We start from the raw sequence: 19,803 nt of genomic DNA on the forward strand, positions 1-19,803 counted from the left end.
TACCAGTGTCTTGATAGGGTTTTCTTGAGATATTTTGTTTCTGAGTTGAACATAGTTATAAATCTAAGTTTTTGTGACTGTATACTGGTAATTTGTGATTCCTTATTTTGTAGAAGATCAGAGCGTGATCTGGCACTGGTTTTAACTTGTGCTTTTTTCAAGATATTGTTTGAGCAGCCTCTGTCTAGGAATTTCTCAGTTGCACATTGTTTGTGTTTTTCAAATTCCTCAGGTTCAGTGCAGTTATGCTTAATATGTAGGTATTCACCGTATGGAATGTTGTTTATTATATTTGCTGGATGGTTCCTCCTTGCATATAATGTACTGTCTCCTGCGGACGGTTTCACATATAATGTTGAATGGATCTTGTGGTTTTTGATATAAAGTTCCAAATATAAAAATGTTATTCTCTCATTCGTTCATGGTTAGTTTTAAATTGAAATTGTTGTTGTTGAGATGATTGTGATATTCCTTGAGTGATTTTTGATTGCCTTTCCAGATGACAAGAATATCGTCTATATATCTCCCCCAGTATACAACTTGTTGGTTTTCTATGAATGAACTGTGATTCCATGCGTGTTGTGGTTCATAGGCTCCCATGTAGAGATTAACATAAGCAGGGGCAAATTTGGCGCCCATTGCTGTGCCTTGATTTTGTCTGTATAGTTCTTTGTTAAACAGAAAGATGTTATTCATGAGAGTGAATTCTAACATTTTGCAGATCATCTCATTTTGCTTAAAGTAGGATAATGAACGTGTCTGTAAAAATGATTGAACAGTTTGAATGCCCTTGTTATGAATAATGCTTTTATAGAGGGATGTCACGTCAAAAGTCACTAGCCTGAAGTCAGACTCCCAGTTGATAAATGTTAGCTGCTGGATTACATCTTTTGTGTCTTTGATGAAAGAAAACAGATTCTGTACCAATGGTTGTAGATGAGTTTCTATGTAAGCTGATATTGGTTCTGTCATGGATCCTATGCTGTTTATTATTGGTCTAGTACTTGGCAAATTCTCAAAGTGTTTATGAATTTTAGGAAGACAATATATGCTTGCAATGATTCAGTGTTGTTTGTTCATGAACTCCAATTCATCTTCCGTTAGAAGGCCAGCATTGTTCCATTCTTTGCTCATGTTTGCCCACTCCTCAATGAGTTTAGGAATAAGATTGTCCTTAAGTTTCTCATAACAGTTCTCATCATTTAGGTGTATTTCAGCCATTTTAAGATAGTCCTTTGTACTGAGGAGGACAATTTTCGCTCCCTTATCAGCTTGTTTTACTGTTAATTCCTCATCTTTTTTTAGTTCTTCTATAGCTTTTCACTCTAAGAACGTTAAATTGAATGTGAAGTTCAGACTCTGTTTCTTTTATCTTTTGAGGTAATTTTTCAATACAGCCTTTTGGAAGATATCCACTGTGTTGCCAGTTGGCAACTGAGGGTAGAAAGATGATTTATTCTTTAAAGATGTGTTTTCTGCTAAATCGAGTTCTAAATCTAAATCCATAGCGAACGATTCAATTGTACAGGTGTCTTCTATTTCTTGAATATTTAATAATTCAACAGTGTTCAGTGAATGATAAACACTTAGACTTGATGGAATTGTCTTTTCTACTGCTTTCTTGGTTGTATCTTTTGTTGCAAAGAATGTTTTCAGTTTAAGAAGTCTTCCAAATTTAAACACATCCACACTTTCTTGAAAATAGTCTGAATAGGAAGAGGGGCTGAATGATAGTCCTTTGTTCAATGCTGATTCTGATGCTTTTGAGCATTATTTGTTTGAAAGATTGAGTGTAAGGCTTTCTTTTGCTGTTGGCTCTTTGCTCTTGCAGAGACTCTTTGCTCTTTTGCGATGTTTCCTGATGTTCCCTCGGCCCCTGTGTCCTCTTTTGGTCTCTCTTCCTTGTTTAGATCTTTGGTTTGGCTGTTCATAACAAACTGTGATCGGGTCATTATTTGGGTTTTCCACTGTTTCTGTTTTTTGTACTCTTCTAAAAAAGAGCATGGTCTTAGGGGTTCCTCAGTATTGCCATCATTTGCATATATGGTCTCCGTTTCCCCTTCACTAGTTGGTTCTGTCTCTGATGCAATCATTGAGGCTTCAATTTCAGACAGCGTTGATGGTACTGGCCTATTTTTAGTAATTGGATTTTTGTACGTGTTTTTCTTATGAAATGTATAAACTCGTTTGAATTTGTAATCTAGTTCATCTCTTAAGAAAGTTTGTTCTTTTTTTAGTTTGATTTCCTGTTCGAATTTTTCCAAATAGTTGTCCAGAATTTGAAAGTTTTTGAATGTTCCTTCTGCTATATTGAGATCTTCTATGTTTTTGCGAGTTATTTCAATTTCTTTTATCAATTTTTCATGTGTCTTCTTAGTATTTGATATGATTGTATTTATCATTTCCTTTGATGTAGTGACTAATAGACACTCCCAATCTTTCAGATCTTCCACATCATCTTCACTAAAGGAAGGAAAGATGCAAATTCTGAGGCCCCTCGGTGTTCTTCCAACCTGCAAATATTTTTCCAGGTTGGTAATTTCCCACCAACTCCTTTTTGGATAGGAGCTCAAGATGTTCAAACAGTTTTTTGAGAGACTTTGTGTTGATATTGTTGTTGCTTTGTGTCTGTTGTACTTTAATGCCTGAGAATAACTGTTCTGCCTGTAGTTCTCCTGTTTTGTAGAGTTGCTCCATCATAGTTTGGATCAGACCATTTTCACAAGGAAAATGTATGTTTTAAAATAAGTGTTGCAATTCTGCCACAACTGTATGAATCAAACTTAGAATTTAATACATTTGCAGTCTATGGGACAACTGGTGGTGAACTGGTCTTCAAAATGTGTTGTTTGTTTTGACAAAAGTTTGGGTTCTGCTTAGTGATGGCTGGTACCACTCAGACTGCCGAGTGTGTCATAATTAGTAGAAATAAGTATTTGCTAGTCACCTTCTTGCGCACCTTTTAATATTGCTCATAAAAGGTAAATGATGTTCATAATACTAGATTCATTTGTCACGAAGTGTTTAATAAACTCCAATTCATAATGTTGCCCTCAACACATGTTTCACCAAATCAATTCGCTCATGAGCAGGGTTTTCTAAGAAAAAAAGTTTTCAATTTCATTGATCAAATGCAATGTTTTATACGACATACATGCCTAGAGAAAAACAGAAAAGTATGCTTTTGTAAGTTGAAATGCTAATGTGACAGCATAAAATAGAAACCAAAAATACACTTTTAACGTAAAACATCCTTTGACGTGAATCTTTGTTTTCAATCTGAAGAGAACAGGCAGTTACTTACATTTCATGGCTGATTGTGCTTGTAAATGAGATTCAACATAATGCTAACGTTTAACGTTTTAATACTCTTGTATTGATATTGATTGTTTTCTGCGGTTTTACCTTTTTAATGCTTTAGTTTAATGAAAGATCCTTTAAGTTTAGTGCTATGAATCAGTAGTGCCCCGTAATTTGTGGAAGAAAGGACGCTCGCTATAATCATTGCAGTCTCAATCGTAAGATTTTTTAAGGTAAAACCAACGCTCCCCCCTTTTGCTTATCTGTTGTGATTGCACATACAGAGAGCTGATCTTACAAAACTAGCTGTTCTTTACCTAAAAGCACCTTGCTGCTCCCTTTCAGAATCACTAGCTGCGAAAGCATAACGCAAATGAAACTACTGAGGAAACTTGCACCATGATAATTTTGAATTTTGAATTCAAAGTGGTTTCGACACAAATTACGGGGCACTACTGATTCATAGCACAAAACTTAAAGGATCTTTCATTAAACTAAAGCATTAAAAAGGTGGGGCCGCTGAAAACAATCAATATTAATACGAGAGTATTATAACTGTTATAATACTACTGTTTATGATCAACTGACTCTTTGGTACTGTTTCAAAGAGGTTCATAAATTGGACGATCAATATTGTAATAGTCACTAACCTGACCTGACAGCAGTCTTCTGGAGCAGCAACTGCAGAATGCAAGAATCTCCCGGAAGCTCCTGTCCCTCCCGTTCACCAGAAACAAGGACACCAGTGAGGTAGAAACACGAACTCCAGCGAAACCCTCTGGGGAAAAAACCCTGGACGACCTGGTAAGGTACTTCTGGAACAATGGCTCTTCTCAGGGTGGAGGATACTCAAGGGAAGTGGTGCGAGTACTACAGAACAAGAAACGGACAGGTAAGTCACAGGAGATACGTGGGAAGTCTAAGGAAGAGAGTCCTATGGAATGGATCCGCACTTACTGAAAACAACTTGACTAGAATTAAGTTGTCCGTGCCGACTGATCCTGGGAGCTGGTAAATGATATTGGTCGAGAGAGAGCGGGAGATTCTTCCTCGCGACGGGTGGCTTTCCCAATACTGAGACGTGGCTGGAGCGGAGAGCACAGATTGGGGAGGAGAATAAGAGCCAGAGAAGAGGGAAATGCGAGAACCGCAGGGAAAAGGGGTTTTGACGAATTGGAAGCGTCGCAGTAAGCAGAAGCGGTGTTCTTCGTTCCTTAAATGAAGTCACGTGATCCGCTGATCGCGTCTGTCGGAAACGTGCAGTAACTAGACTGTTACTACGCTCGTGATTGTGATTTACGGCCATCTTGAAAGTCCCTCGTAATACGGCTCCACACAGAGACCATTTTCGTCTAAATAACCCTCGTTGAAAAGGTGTAACAATAACGTTAAACTTTACCAATATGTTGAATCTCATTTACAAGCACAATCAGCCATGGAATGTAAGTAACTGCCTGTTCTCTTCAGATTGAAAACAAAGATTCACGTCAAAGGTTGTTTTACGTTAAAAGTGTATTTTTGGTTTCTATTTTATGCTGTCACATGAGCATTTCAACTTACAAAAGCATGCTTTTCTGTTTTTCTCCAGGCATTTATGTCGTATAAAACATTGCATTTGATCAATGAAATTGAAAACTTTTTTTCTTTAGAAAACCCTCCTGATGAGCCAATTGATTTGGTGAAACACGTGTTGAGGGCAACATTATGAATTGGAGTTTATTAAACACTTTGTGACAAATGAATCTAGTATTATGAACATTATTGACATTTTATGAGCAATATTAGAAGGTGTGCAAGAAGGTGACTAGCAAATCCTTATATCGGACTGTGTCTGTAGCAAAGCCCCCAAGGTGTCTCCTACCTCCACCCTCTCTTCCCGCAAGATTTTCTATGTCTCCTATGCCCCTGCTTTTGGTAACAGTAAGAATTATATTTAAAATACCTGTGCTTAATTTTCTTTCCTTTTAACACTACACTGCCACCTTGTGGCAAAAGTAGGAAATCATTTTGAAGGAAATGCATTTGTTAAACAGCACAGCAATAAAGGTGGCTTCTTTTCTTCTTTAATGAAACCTCACGGGTGGGGCACTGTAGCACCTACTTGTTTAGGCGCAAATGCGGTGCTGCGTGCCCCGAATACACATGTACTGGCTGCTCAGCATTTCGTGCTGTAACTAGGGCCGTTGCTAAGCCATAAAGTGAGGATGTAGATTAGTGAACAAATGCAGCAGATTATTTTGCAATCTGCAACTTCTACATTCCAAGTGAATCTGGTGCAATGTAGAATAGGGTCCTTCCTCCAAGGAATGACACTTTACTGTTTTTGCATGCACCTCAGAATCGGGCCCTTAGACGCATACGAATTACGATAGACCTTAGCCTCAGAGACAGACATTAGCGCAGATAGTGTTCAGAGACAAGGGGGACGTTTATTGATACCCAAAGCTTCACGGAGCTAAGATTATTTGCAGTAGTTCAATCAATGACATGGCCATCCGCTGCTGCTGTGATTTTTATTCTCCTCTAACGTGTCCTTAGTTGCTTAGATCAATTGCTTTAGTCTTGAGAAAGTCGTTGTCTCCTCGTGCACCTTCATTATGCTGTTCATGCTTCCCTCAGCACCTTGCGCGTGAGTTGGTTGTTGCCTTTTCAAAATATATGTCTTTTATAGAATTAGTTATTTTGGGGGGCATGGCTTGGAGCCATGATGGTTGGTCTGGCTCTGTGAAAGCTCCCGGTTATGGCCACGCATCCATTAAAAATATACCAGTGAGGCGATCCACCCGAAGCCCAAAACCGATGGAGGCGGTCTCCCGTGACCTGCAGCGGACCCTGAAGGACTTATAGCTTCCCCTGCAGCTGGGTGTACTCCTGAGCGGAGAGTTGGCGCCACACACAGCAGCTGCAACCCCCACCATGGTGGCCGCGACACAGCTGAATCCCCCCGAGACACCAGGTGCCACTGCCCTGGGGGACCCGCTGAGAGAGTCAGGACTTGGCGGCTCGCACCGGGGCTCCCTCTGAAGGGCTCTCCCTCCCCTGCGGCTCCCCTGCGGCTCCCCCACTGTGGGACACAAAAGGACAACGGTGCTAGCCCCAGACACCTCCTCCTAGCCGCAAGCAGCAGTTTAACAATGCAGTGGGCCACCGGCGCTGCCCGGGCCACTGCAGTGGCGGTCGCTGACACAGCACCTGAGCAGCTGGGAGCACCGTAAGAAATCCTAAGGGTGCCCCGGACCCCACAAGGCACCGGCACGACACAGGGAGGACCCCCGACAAGCGGCCGACTCCACGCTCTGACCACTCCTCACCTGAAAGGCTGATCCTGTCACGCGGGTGGAGCGTGTCCAGCAACACAGCTCCTAGCGGATGTTGGGGGTTAGCCCTTGGCCCCCCCATGCGTGCCGTGAGCCCCCAACCAGACTGAGCTCACACACACACACGTCTGTCGGCTTCGGGCTCCCCGGTCGCTCTCCGGCTTCCGGGAACGCCCCGTTTATTAAAGCTGCAAGCGGCGACATGCAACGTCACGCCGCCGCGTGCGCAGCCCTTACGGGGCAACGCCACACTCCTCCTTTTTCAGGAGGACACACAATTACAACGTTAGTTAAACACACCATATCACACAGCAAACAACTTGCCCATCCTGAGCCCAGGCCTCTTTAATGTCAGCCACCCGGGTCCCCTCCCTCCGGATGAACCTCCAACGGTCCCAACACATACTCACTGAGGTAAGCGGGTTTCCCTCGCCCAGCCCTCTGGGGGTACCTCCCGCTCACCTCCGGCACCGGCAGTCCTTCAGCAACAGCCTCCCGACTCGGAGAGGCCGGGGCGCCGAGAGGGGGCCATCATCATCAGGGATCTCAGCGACACCCGGGTCCAGAGGGGGTTCAGTTCTCGAGTCTCCCAGCTTCTTGAAGAAGCTGACGTTTCGGGTAACAGCCGTTCACCCATCGGAGGCCGTCACCATCGACCCCTTCACGGCGACCACATCCAGGGGCGCTGGTTCGTAAGGGAGGGACAGCTTCCCGTGAGGATGTCGGTTCCGGATAAGCACCTCATCCCCAGGTTCCAGCCGCTGGGGCCGAAGACCCCGGCGCAAGTTCTCTTGGCTGATCCTGGCCAGTCGGTCGGCCTCAACCTGCTGGTTGTTGATCACCCCGGGTTCTCTCTCCTGTACCTCCGGCAGTAGACCCCGGGGGCATCGCCGGAATAACACTTCCTCCGGGGCGACACCAGTGGATGCATGTGGGGTGGTGCGATACACTCTCAGGAATTGATACAATGCCTGTTGGAGGGGCTGGCCTTGTCCTTGCGCAATCCAAAATGTCTTGTTCAGCGTTCGCATCAGCCTTTCTGCATCGGCGTTGGCTCGAGGCCACAGTGGGGATATCTTCCGATGTTGAACTCCACAACTGGCTAGAAACTCTGAGAAACGCTCGCTTTGGAATGGCGACCCGTTGTCCGAGCATAGCGTCAGGGGAAATCCGTGGGTTGCAAAGATCTTTTCCACGCCGACTACCACATGCTCGAATGCCACCGATTCCACGAACTCCACCTTGGGGTACCGGGAGTACTCATCGACTATGGCCAGAAAGTGGGTGCCCACGGACGTGGACCCAAAGTCCGCATGCACGACCTCCCAGGGCCTGGTCCCTCGAGGCATTGCTTCGATAGCCGGTTCCCTCTGCACCGGGGAGGCTGCCTGACACCATACACAGGCTGCCACAAAGTCATCGACCCTTTTCTCCAGCTCCGGGAACCAGACCTTCATCCGCAGCCTCGCCTTCGTCTTGGCAGCACCCTGATGGCCATGATGGGCCAAGGCGATCACATCACCTACTTTGGAGTGGGGGACCACTATGCGATCCCCCCGGAGCAGGAGCCCCGACGCCGAGAAAGACAGCTCATCTTTCACCTTCCACAGCTGTTCAAGGGCGGTCTTCGCCTCATGGGTCTGCCCGGCGAGAGCCTCCAAGACGAACTTCCAGGATCCGCTTTGCATCGACTGCTTCAGTATCTGGAAGCACCCATGCTCAGCCGCTGCAGCCTCCAGCTCCGATAGGGGCAGCGCATTTGGTGTTGCTCCTTCCACTACCATCCGGACATGGTCGTCCGCCTCTTCTGCGCAGGTGTCTCCCACCACTCCCCCACGCACTCCGGGATGCCGGGAGAGGAAGTCCGCCGCATTGTTGGCGCCTGGCCGGTAAACCAGCGTGACCCCGTACTCAAGCAATGCGAGCATCCATCTCTCAATTCTGGCCGGGGGCTTTGATGACGAGCCCGCCAGGATCGGGAGCAGGGGTTTATGATCAGTCACCACAGTCACCGGGCGCCCCAGCACATAGAGGCGAAAATGTCTGCATCCCCACAGGACCGCCAGGGCCTCCCGCTCGATCTGGGAGTACCGCTGTTCCGTTTCCGAGAGCGCCTTGCTGGCGTATGCTACGGGACGGAGGTTTCCATTCCGGTCCACTTGGGTCAGGACCGCCCCCAGGCCAAACGGACTGGCGTCGACCACGATCTCCGAGGGTAGCGCTGGGTCAAAAAACGCCATGGTATCCTCCGTTGTTAAGGCGCTCTTGATGTCCTCGAACGCCGACTGCTCCAGTGGACCCCAGTGCCAGGCAGTCTCTTTCTTGGTAAGAGCTCTGAGCGGCTCAGACCTTGAGGCCAGGTTTTGGATGAACCGACCACAGTAGGTCACCATGCCCAGAAAGCTTCTCACCTCCGACACCGATTCCGGGGGCTGTGCACTCTTTATGTCCTGAACTTTCCGCGGGTCGGGTGACACTCCTCCCTCCTTAAACACGAACCCAAAGAATTCTATGGAGGGGCGCAGGAATTCGCACTTGTCCCTATGGAGGGTGAGGCCCAGTGACTGCAGTCTCTCGAAGGTCTTGGCCAGGCGCTTCAGGTGGATCACCTCCGTGGTGGCAAACACCAAAATGTCATCACTGATGTTGAGTACCCCTTCAAGATCAGCAAGGGCACCTCGGATAATGTTCTGAAACACTTCCGCAGCCGATGACACCCCAAAGCTTAACCTCTTGTACCTGTAGAGTCCCCGGTGAGTGGTGAATGTTGTAATATACCGGGACTCCGGATGGAGGACAACTTGATGATACCCTGCTCTGAGGTCGAGCTTGGAGAAGAATCTGGCCCCTTGGACCTCAGCGATTATGTCGTCAATGGTCGGGGTCAGGTGTCGCTCCCTTTTGATGCCCTTGTTGGGCAGCCTCATATCCACACAGATACGAACTGAGTCCGGCTGCTTTGGTTTTCTGGCCACGACGATGGGGGACACCCATGGTGTTGGGCCTTCCACTTTCTCGATGATGTCCAAGGCCACCAGGTTATCCAGCTCCTTGTCGACCTGCTCCCTCAGATGAAAAGGAACTCTCCGGTGTTTCAAAGCAATGGGTTGTACTGAGTCATCAATGTGCAGCCGGACTGGATCACCGGTCATTCTCCCAATGCCGTTGAACAGGGCTGCGTACTTGTCAAGTAGATCATTGATATCTTCCAGGTATACTGAGTACGCAAAACTCACTATCCCGAGTGCCTCCGCAGCCGCACAGCTCAGCAGGGTGTTGTTGCTTATAGGGGTCACGTAGAATCGAGCCCTGATCGTCGAGCCTTCATGTTCCACCTTCGCTACGAACGCCCCGTCCAGCGGTATGGGCTCGAGTCCACCGAAGGCGAATATGCGAGCTCTTGGCACAGCGAGGTTTGGTAGCGGGTCCAGAGCGTCATAATGTCCCCTCGCCATTACGTTGACAGATGCCCCTGTGTCCACCAACACGGGAACAGGCGAGCGGTTCACCTCCACCACGCACCTTGGCTGCCTCCTGCTTTTGCCTTTCAGGACCCCCATGCTTGAGACGAAGAAAATGTTCTCCTCCTCCTCTTCTTCAGCCTCCTCTGCCTGAGTCTCCTCTTCCGCTTGATCTACCTGGGCCACGTTGGACGGCCGGGTTTGGCGCGGAGTCCAGATTCGGGCTGGACCTCTCGGTACCATGACAGGTAGAGCCGACTTACACACTCTTGAGAAGTGATCCGGCAGTCCACATCGGCCACATGTTCTTCCTGCGGCTGGGCACTCTGTTGGGTGGGGGAGGTCATAGCCACACTTCTGACACGACTCCCCCGATCTTCCTGCTCTGTCACGGGGGGCTCCACCAGTCCTTCTTGTTCCTCTGCCGCCCCGCCACACAGCGCACACCTCTTCAGCCTTGATCGAGCGTGATCCCGCCTCCATTTTGTTTGCCCGTGCCTCGGCCACTTCGTGACATCGAACCAGTTCCAGTATGCGGGGCAGAGTGATTCCCGGCTCTCTGAGGACCTGTCTCCTCAGTTTGCCGGAGGAGCATGCTTGGATCAGCATTGTTCGTATCATATCATCCGCGTCCCCCCACGCACACCCTTGGGAAAGGCGGCGCAGGCGGCCGTAAAAAGTGTCCAGGGTCTCATCATCCTTTTGTTTGGCCGACAGCATTACAAATCTCTCGAAGTCCACGCTGGCGAGTGGAAGGAAGTGTGCAAGGAGAGCCGCTTTGGCCTCACCATAGGTCTGGTCAACCGGAGTCAGCGACTCGAAGATCTCCTGAACCGCGGCTCCCGCCGAGTACAGCATGGTGGCCACCATGCTGTCATCATCGTCCACTCAAGCAGCCCTGAAGTACATGTCCAGGCGGGCCACCCACCTCTTCCATCGGGGCCCCAGGCTAGACGGGGGGCCCGTGGGATCAAATTCTGGTATCGGTTGTAGGGCGGCCTGGGCTCTCGCTTGAGCCATGATGGGAGCCCCTTGTGGAGCGGCAGGCTGCGCCCCTAGTGGTGCCTGTGGTGCAGGCGCCTGATTCCCCGGTGGCAGCGGTTGCGGTGCTGCAGGCTGGGCCGCCTGATCTTCGTCCTGAGAGTCTTCCACAGGATCCGCGGTGTCACCGTCCTGGTCGCTGTCGGACATGGGACTGAGCGCACAGGCACCCCCACCACAAGTCCTGGGGCCGCAACTCAGATTCCCACCCCCATGCCAAGCACAGCACGGGTCTTGAATTGTAGAGCGGAGAAGACGGTGACGTGTGTCCCCTTCCTTGAGCACCAGCCAAGAGTCATACACACAAAAAAAAAAAAAAACACCACCGGCCACCACCTTGTGATGATGAAGAGGACCAATAGAAGATGGAGCACCAACCACCACCACCTTGTGATGATGAAGAGGATCAAGAAAAGTGTCCTGATGATGAAGGGGGCGAGGAAGTGCCTTGCTGCCACCATGCAGCAATGCACCGCTATGTAGAGGTCCCAAAAATTAAGCCATGTCGGTGGACTGGACTAAGCAGGCCCTGCCATAGTAGTCCTTATCCTGGCTTTCACTCGACGTAACAGTCCCAAAATATGATGAAAACACACAAATCAGGTATGGGCGTGCAGGTCATGCACTCAGCAACCATGAAATCCAAAAATTAGACCCGGATCACCTTCTCGTCCCGAACCGGAGCTCCGAGAAGTTCCGCGGCCTTGTGTTCAAAATGGCCGCCAGCCGCGTGTGCGGTCCGCAGCCACGGCGTGAAACGAAACGTCCGTGAACGTTCCGATCGTAAGAAAAATTCCGGAAGCCTTTCACCGCCGAGCCCGGGCATCCGTCACCACTCGTCGCCACTGTTGGGGGTTAGCCCTTGGCCCCCCCATGTGTGCCCGTGAGCCCCCAACCCGACTGAGCTCACACACACACGTCTGTCGGCTTCGGGCTCCCCGGTCGCTCTCCGGCTTCCGGGAACGCCCCGTTTATTAAAGCTGCACGCGGCGACGTGCAACGTCACGCCGCCGCATGCGCAGCCCTTACGGGGCAACGCCACAGCGGAGTCACTTTGGGCCAGGCAAGCAGCCCGCCGCCGAAACACCCCGCGGCTGGCCCCTACCACCTTCTACACTTCGGGGGAACAGTCTGCTCAGAGGCGCCCGGGGCAACAGAAGATCTCCTGGCTGGGAAGCCGCGTGAAAGGAGTCTGCAACCCCCCAAGACTCTGACTTGCAGCTTGGCTACCCCTTGGCCCCCGACTGCGATCATGCTGGACTCACAGGGGGCGGGACCTTCTCCCATATTGTCCACCCCCGTCGCAGCTTGGTAACGAAGCGACCCAGAGGCATAGGCTACGCGGGAGCTTGAACCCGCTTCACCCTGATCATGGGCCCCAGAACGCCGCTGCAGGCCCTTCTGAGCCGAGAACAGCAGGATCTCCACTGCCTGCACCAGCTGAGACCATCACGGCCTGCGCACTTGAACCACCTGCACATCTTGGAGGTCCGCCTGCGCTCCCTGACAAACCTCTGGGATGCTTCCACAAGCTCATCCACTGCCCGGGGTGTCTGCTGGAGCCACCCTCCTTCCTCCCGCTACACCGCAACGGGCACCTGCACAGATCCCTCCTTGGATCACACCGTCGGAGGTAAGGCGGCACTTGCCGTGCTGGCCGGCGCTCCCTCCCCGCTCCCTTGTCTGGTGCCAACAGCCTGGAGGGCGAAGCCACAGGGGGACCCTGCTCCCCAAAGATGCTCTTCAGCCAGGGGAGACTTACCACCTACCACCGCAGCCCTCTGTCCCCCTGCCCCCCAGCCCAGCCACCTGGCAGCACTGCAACGGCAGCCAGGCCCGTGACCCAGCAACCATGCCAGACTGAGACTCTAAAAACTCTGGCAACAGCATCCAAGGAGCGACCCGTCGAACTGCCATACCTGCTCTGCCCCTGCCCACTCAGCACTTGCACTGCAATTGAATCCCGCCTGATAAGGGCTCTTACAGCGCACCTAAGGGCCAGGTGGCCCGCAGACAGCCAGCACACAAAAACTGATCAGCTGGCCCGCCGCACCACGAAGGCGCTGGCCACACAAGAACTGAAGACCCTCCTCAAAAGGGTACAACACTCTCCCAGAGGCAGCACCCACCACACAGAGGCTCAGGGGATAGTCTCTGAACACCGAGGAAAGGGAGCGCATGAGTACAGATTCAGCAACCCTACTCCTGGAGCCCAATAGCGAGCCCGCGCACCTCCAAGGCCCGACTCACATAGTTGTACCTGGTCCCCAGTTACAAAGAGGGTCCCCGATTTGTCTGTGCAGCTCGCAAGCGTTTCGCTCAAAATTGCCAAGCATTTAAAATCAACCAAACAGACAGACATTGCAGCGCTACTGTCGACCCCTGCCGCGGAAGCCCAAAAGAGGGGATCACACTGAAGCCACAGAAGCCATAACAACAGAGCCCTACTCTGAAACGGACCTGGGATCCTTGACGCAGGCGGTCATGAAATCCGATCTCCAGGAACTACTGTCGGCCATCACTAAGGAGTATAAAAAATGTACGGAGGAGGACAAGAGTAAAATCACAGTCCTAGACAAGCGAGTGGGGGAGATGGAGGTGAGAATGGCAGAAGTGGAGACAACCCTACGTGAAAACAGCTACGAGATCGGCATCAGCTAGGACAGATTTGCAGCACTAGAAGCTAGAGGTGAAGCCCTCGAGCTCAAGCAGGAGGACGCCAAAAATCGCTCCCGGCGCAACAACATCTGCCAGAGGGGGATTCCGACAACTGTACTAGATGCTGACCTGGAGCAGTATGTCAGCGATCTCTTCCACTTCATCTTGACTCTACATGACGACTCCGCTCTGGTGCTCGACAGAGTCCATTGAACAAGAACAAGAGCGAACACATGTACCCCGCCCGACGTCCTAGCTAGGATACATTATTATAAAGTAAAAGAAGAATGCAAGAAGCTAGGAGCTCCCCCCGTATACTCTTCTGAGACGCCTCTATCTCCGTATATCAGGATCTTGCAGCCATCACGCTCATGAAAAGGAAAGTGCTGAGGCCGGTCACGGAGTAGCTGAGGGAAAAGGAGATCCCCTATCTCTGTGTATACCCTTACGCAACCTAAAAGAAGCCGAGAAAATGCTGAATCCAAGGAGGGGGAGGGAGACCCCGACAAACCCTCGCCTTACAGACTAGCAGCGTCACAAGATCCTAAACACTCCTGGACCCGAGTGGAGAGATGCAGCAGGATCAGAGGCCCCCCATCCAAGGGCAAGCGTTGCGGTAAAGACTGACAGAATGCAACCAAACTTGTATACTCAGCCAACATGCCACGAGGCCCTTCTATTCGAGACCAACAACACAGCCCTCGGATCTGGAAAGAGAGCTCATAGCAAGGGCCCTCCAGCACTCCGTATGCGCACGTTTCACTGATTAGAAGAAGAGGCTTAACTGCCTCCACACAAGTTGGATGCGTTGGCTGAGCCGGATGCCCCGTTGATTGAAGGCTGGCCCTGACGACCTTTATTTGTTTTATAGGGGGGGGGGGGCAGGGAAGGGAACAGGAAGGGAACCAGGCAATTCCTACAGGGAGGAAATCAACCAACGTCCACTGCAGATCTATAGGGTCATAAACACAGCCTACCCAGATGATGGACAACGTTAAGGAACTCACCATGATCACGTGGAATGTCCAAGGTCTGAACTTGCCAAGAAAACGCAAATCAGTCGATCACCGTCTAGCCCAACTTGCAGCGGACATTGTGTGTCTGCAAGAAACTCATCTGCTGCCCCCCGATGAGAAACAGGTCCGCTTCCAATGCTACCCCAAGCAGTTCTTTGCCTCCTCAGGCCAAAAGAAAGGTGGCGTTACCATATTACTCAGCCGCTCGGCATCCCTGACGAATGTGACAGTCAAACGCGACCCAGCAGGGAGGTACCTTTTATTCAAAGGACTATTAGTCGAACTCGCAATCACTATCGCAGCAATACACTGCCCGAATGATGCCGAGGACTGGTTTTTACGCACAGCCCTCCCAACAATAACCGCCTTTGCCGAAGGCTGTCTGCTGATCGAAGGCAACTTCAACTGACCCTGGATCCCAGAGTGGATAAAACCTTGCCGCCTACCAGAGCAGACTTTGCCCGAGCCTTGGGGCTGGCAGAGTTCCTAAGGGAAACCAGAACAGTTGATGCATGGAGATTAGCTAACAGCGACCGAGATTACACTTTCTTCTTGCGCGTCCACAGGGGGTTTTCAAGAATCGATCTGCTGCTGGTGTCCAGCGCTCTGTTCCCATGCATCGAGGATATACATATCGGTCTGAGGGTGATCTCGAACCACGCACCAGTAATAGCCCGACTACAAACTGAAGGTCTACAGGCGCCCCCGCAGAGGTCATGGAAACTACAGGACTACATACAGGTTTCTATTTTGTATTTTAAATCTTTAAATACACACAAAACACAGGCTTGTGAAATTGTTATTTATAGGCGTACAGAAAAACCTTTGAATTGTACAAAAGGGCAAACCGTTTTTTGTGTCAAATAAGCAGCCCATTAAATATGCTTGCCCGAGGCCTGTGATATCTGGTCCACTATCTTCTCCGTAGAACCCCTTCCACTGCAGGAGGAGGAATACTACAGGAGTTCTTCTGCAGTCACCCCACAAACTATGTATGCCAAAGAGAACACAGAAAGCAGAGCAGAATGTACCTGTCAACAATAGATACAAAATAGGTTTACAGTCTCAACAGCATGCCATAAAAGGTGCTATTTAAGTTTGGTGAATAATGTAAGTGATTTCTTTAGATATGGCAGCCTTGTGGGGCCCCCCTCCAAGGTGGGGGCCTGCGGCAAGTGCCCCTTTGCCCTCCCATAAAGACGTTTTCTGGTTCTCTCTCCTTTTTCATCTTCTCCCATTAATGGTGGCACCTGGTGGGAGGCCCTCCTGGCCACCTTCCACTCCTCTAAGACCATCATTAATGTCTAATGGCACCATCTTGGCCCAGGGCCCTCAGGCCAATCTCCTCCTCTTTGATAGATGCTTCCCATACCTTATCAACTTCCTTTCCCCTCCTGCTATCCCTTTTTACACCTCTCTGGCTCCTCTGCTGCCTCCTTCCTCAGCCACCTCTTCGGCACCCCATGATGCTTCTCTGGCACCCCGTTACCTCCCTCCTCTGCCACCCATCTGGCACTCTCTTCTCCCTCTCTGTCTACCCTGCCTTTTCTTCCTTCCTCCTCTGCCCATCCTCGGACGCCTCCACTCCAACACATCCGCAGGGCGTACCTCTGGCCTGTACACCTCCCTGGAAGTCCTTCAAATGTGGCAACCTGCTCCAAATAGCTACTCCCAATTCTCGTTCAGCTGTCAAACACTCCTCTGACATCTGCCGTCTCCTGGAAGAGCTTGATTTGGATGTACTCGGTTCACAGCCAGCTCTGTCATGAGTTTCAACCCTTCCCAGTGGCTACAAGATCCTCTCCGGACCCAGAACCAACCGTCCTGGTGGGGGCGTAGCCTTGATTTTCCCAGAATGGATTCCCTGCTTCAATCATTGCAGTGCAGCACTACTCCTCCTTTAAATGCCTGGTCTGCAGGCTCTCCATCTGTCCTGGCCTCTCTCTCACTGTGGGAACTATCTACAGTAGCCTGGCAAGGTCGCTCTCTTCCTCTCCTTGAGTGGGCTGACCTCTCCTCCTCGCTCCTTGCCACTACCTCCCAACTTCTCCTCCTCTGAGACTTGAACATCTACCTGGTTGCTGCCCGCCCTTCTTCAGGACTCTTTTGCAACCTCTGCAATTCTCTCTCTCTCTATATATATATATATATATATTCTTCCCTCTGCCCAACTCACTCTGCAGGGCACACCCTGGATGTTCTGATCTCCTCAGACCTCCCCTTCTCTAACCCTCACACCACTCTACTCTCTTGTAGTGATCACGTTCTCCTTTCTTCCCACCTCTCTCTCTCTTCCCTACAGGTCAAGCGGACTCCAGCACAGCACTTCTTGGTCATCCGACCCATGACGCACATGTCTGTTGAGGCTGTTGGCACTACTTTCTCTCCTCCTCCTGCACCTTTGGCTAACTCAGACCCTGACATAGCCCTATCTAACCTTCATCTCTCTATTTCTAACACTCTGGATGTCCTTTCACCTGTCATGATGATCTGCTTCATCCAAGCCTGCATCTCTGCGGCATCTAACAATTTAGCCAAACTTTTCAAAATCTGCCAGGAGCTGGCCAATCCTGCTGCAGTCGCTACCTCTCCTGTTCCCTCCCAGGCCCGCTGCATGGCTTCGGCCTCTCATTTCACTACTAAAATGTAGGAAATCCTGTCCACCCTCTCTTCCTCTACCTCCTCTTCCTCCTCCTCTAACACTCCTGGCCCCTCTGAGGCCGCCTCTCCTCCTCCTTTCTACTCCTTTCGCCTGTTCACCCCTGACAATGTTTCTGGAGAAGTCTGATCTATGAAAGTCTGGTCAAAGCAGGTTCTCATCTGCTCATCCAGAGCAATCAAGGACCACACTGAAACCCTTGCTCCAGCCTTGGGCAATTTCTGCAATCACTCCTTTGCCACTGGAACTCCCCACCTCCTGCCCCCTTAATCACTGTCTTGTGCACCCCCTTCTAAAGAAGCCCTCAGCTGATCCTTCCTCTCCAGCAAACTATCACCCGATCTACATCACTCCTTTTCAGGGAAAACTCTTGGAAAAGCTGGCCATCTCCAGGCTTAATCTACATACAGAATCTGTAGTTGCCTCCATGACCAACAGTCTGGCTTCAGAGCTGCCAGAAGCACGGAAACTGCTCTTCTGAACACCTGTGAAGACTTGCTCTCCTCATTCTCCTTGATCTATACTCTGCTTTTCACACAGTCAACCATGCCATCCTGCTCAATCATCTCTGGGACCACCTTAGTAGTACTGATCAGGACTTGGTCTGGTTGATCTCCTTTCTCACTGACCGACCCTCTGAGGTCCAACTGGGATCTTTCCTCACTTCTATCTCTCTCTCTACTTGTGGTGTTCCCCAGGGGTCTACCGTCTGTCCCTGGCTCTTCAACCACTACCTAGCACCTCTTGCCCACTGCATCACTACTTTCTATGGCTCCCCTCAGCCACATCGGCTTCTTCTCTCATACCATACTGTCTGGCCGCAATTCAGGAATTGTGTGCCGCTAATGATCTCTGCCTTAATGCCAGTAAGACTGAGATCCTCCTCATTGGGACACCCGCTCCCTCCTTTCATCTCTCTTTCTGCCCACCTACTCTGGGCCCTCTTTCTACTCCTTCCAGTGAGGCTAAGAACCTTGGTGTCATCTTTGACAGCACCCTCTCCTTCTCTCCGCACATCTCTGATGTCTCTAAGAAGTCAAACTATCAGCTGCACCTCCTCAGAGGTATTCTTCCTTTTCTCACTTTCCCCCAGAAGCTCACTGTCTCCAGAGCTCTGGTCCTTTCTAGGCTGGACTATTGCAAAAGCCTCTTTCTGAATATTCCTGCCTCTACTCTTTGACCTTTACAACTTATCTAGAACAGGACTGCGAGACTTCTCCTTGGCCTCAAGCCCAGGGATTGTATCTCTCCAGCTCTGAAATCTCTACACTGGCTCCATGTGGCTGCAAGGATCAGCTTCAAGACCCTCTGCATTTTCCACAAGGCTTTCTGGGGCCTGGGACCACTCTACCTCCAACTTTCTCTTCCAAAACATCTTCCTTCTCGAGCTCACTGCTCATCCACCTCCAACTCTCTGAGGGACAGACATTTCTCCAAGCATATCTCTATCTCCTTGACTGGGGCCTCCCTCTGGAATAGCCTCCCTGCCTCGCTCAAGCTTGAGCAGAAACACCTCCAGTTCCGGAAGCAACTCAAGACCTTCCTTTTTGCTTCTGCTTTCTCTCTTCCTCCCCCCTGCTGATGCACCAGACTGCTCTCTACACTGGTCACCTTGTGAACTCGGGCCCAGGCTCCTGCGTGTCCAGTTGCCCTTGCACTGCCTCCGAGCTCCCCAGCACTTAAGGGTCTGTATCTGCAACCTTACAGTCCCTTCCCTCTGCATTTATGAGCCACCCGCTGGCTGCACTTGTGAGTTCACTGCACTTTCCCCTTCCGGTCCCCCTGGCGCTTCTTCACAAGGCCTAGGAAGATCATTATTTTGTCCTCCCGTGTTTCCCCCTTGTTTCCCCCTCCTTGTCTTGTCTGCCTAGAAACACTTTTGTACAGGCGCGTTGTAATTGCTACATCATATCATATCATGTTAAAATGGTGAAAGTGTGGCGTGTAATTACAGGCATGTAATGCATGATAGAATCAGAATGTACCGCTTTTGTGCACACTAAAATGTAGAGTAGTGCTATGAGCCACTACTGTACATAATCCATTGACACCTTCACATGGAAGGTGAAAATGACAGGAACATGTTTTGCTAACATCAGCAGAGGTGGTATTTTTAAATGCCTCTGGAGGTATTACAAAAATACCACATCACCTGGTGCTATACTCTGAATTGGGTGTATTTTCAGAAATACCATGGTAGAGGTGGAATCGTTCTCCAGCAATATTTCATTAAAAAAATCCACCAAACTCTGAATGACCCCCTTTGTTTGTAGTGTACACATAATTAATATCTGAAAATTACATCTTTCTGTGCATATTTATTTAACTGCGTCCAAAAGTGAGTACCACAA

The sequence above is a fragment of the Ambystoma mexicanum genome, chromosome 1p (assembly GCF_040938575.1).
Source record: "Ambystoma mexicanum isolate Mex_15411 chromosome 1p, UKY_AmexF1_1, whole genome shotgun sequence".
Lineage (NCBI taxonomy): Eukaryota > Metazoa > Chordata > Amphibia > Caudata > Ambystomatidae > Ambystoma > Ambystoma mexicanum.